Source organism: Dendroctonus ponderosae, unplaced genomic scaffold, assembly GCF_020466585.1.
Source record: "Dendroctonus ponderosae isolate FM_Combo_2020 unplaced genomic scaffold, Dpon_F_20191213v2 Dpon_F_20191213_9, whole genome shotgun sequence".
In the NCBI taxonomy this organism is placed as follows: domain Eukaryota; kingdom Metazoa; phylum Arthropoda; class Insecta; order Coleoptera; family Curculionidae; genus Dendroctonus; species Dendroctonus ponderosae.
Window position 1 is genome coordinate 5,944,678 of NW_026019116.1, and position 1,534 is coordinate 5,946,211.

The window sequence follows — 1,534 nt, forward strand, 5'->3', positions numbered from 1 at the left end:
TTTCAGCTGATCAAAATAATCTGGAGTTTTCATAGACTTGATTTTTTCTTGCGAAAAATGACCGAAAATCAAAAATTTGCAAGCGTATTTTGTGCTCCTCATTGGATGGATTGCGATCTAAAAAGCTTCTTGATATGAACTTTTTAGGTGTCTATGCATTTCTTAAAGAAAATATCGTCGGATAAAGATAGCAACCGTTAAACAATCGCTTAAAATAAAACAAAATGTCGATTTTTCCGAACTTTTTTTTTGAAGAAACCGACCAAAAAAAAAACGGTCGTACAAAGAGAAGGCGAGTAAAGTGTGTTCAAATTTGCGCAATTGGTTGTGAAGAAGCCTCTCACTGGGCTTTGCCCATATTCACACCATAAGTAAACTCGAGCCTTCTTTAACGGCTGCTGCAAGCTGCAAGCTGATACCTCTTCTCGTTCTGGAGAAATGGCTGCTTGAAGGCGTGTTGTGCACAACCGCTCAAAGCAAAAAAAAGGTCCAAAATTTCAGAACTCATTGCGAAGCAGCTTTTCATTGGATTTTGTCCATATTCACCGAGTGATTAAAGAACAGCCTTCTTTAAAGGCTGCTGGAGGTTTCAAGCTCAAATCTTCTCCAGTTTTTACGCAATAGCCTTTTGAAGTATAGCGCATTTTATGCGCTCATTGGATTGATTGCGACCGTTCAAAACCGACTCAAAATGGACAGAAAATGCTGATTTTTTCTAACTTGAAGGTTCAAGCAGGGTTTTTCATGAGCTGACTACATTCCCCGCTTTCTGCTGATCAGAATAATCTGGAGTTTTCATAGACTTGATTTTTTCTTGCAAAAAACGACCAAAAATCAAAAATTTGCAAGCGTATTTTGTGCTCTCATTGGATGGATTGCGATCCAAAAAGCTTCTTGATATGAACATTTTAGGTGCCCATGTATTTCTTAAAGAAAATGTAGTCGGATAAAGATAGCAACCGTTAAACAATCGCTTAAAATAAAACAAAATGTCGATTTTTCCGAACTTGAAGCTTCCAGAGTGTTTTTTAATGAGCTTGTTGCATTCCGCGTTCCCTCACGATGAAAATAATGTAGAATTCACGAGATTTTAAGAAATTTTACTTTGTTTTGGAAAACCGGCCCCTACCCTTAGGAAAATTTTGGTAAAAATTCAAAATTTTACATGCGATTTTTTTCATGCAAAAAACGACGAATTTTGCATGCAAATTTTGTGAGCTCAACGCATTGTTTGCGCACTTAGAAGCACCCCGATAAGCATATTCAAGGTGCTCTAATCTGGAATAAGGAAAATATCGAAGGTGAAAGATCGTGACCGCGCAAAATTCGCTTTAATTGAACCAAAAATGTCGATTATTTCGAACTTGAAGCTTCCAGCGTGTTTTTTTATGAGCTCGTTGCATTCCGCGTTCTCTCAAGAAAAAATAATGTGGAATTCGCGAGATTTTGAGAAATTTAACTTTTTTTAGAAAAAATCGACCCCGTAAAAATCAAAATTTGACATGCGGGTTTTTTGAGCTTAATGGATTGTTTC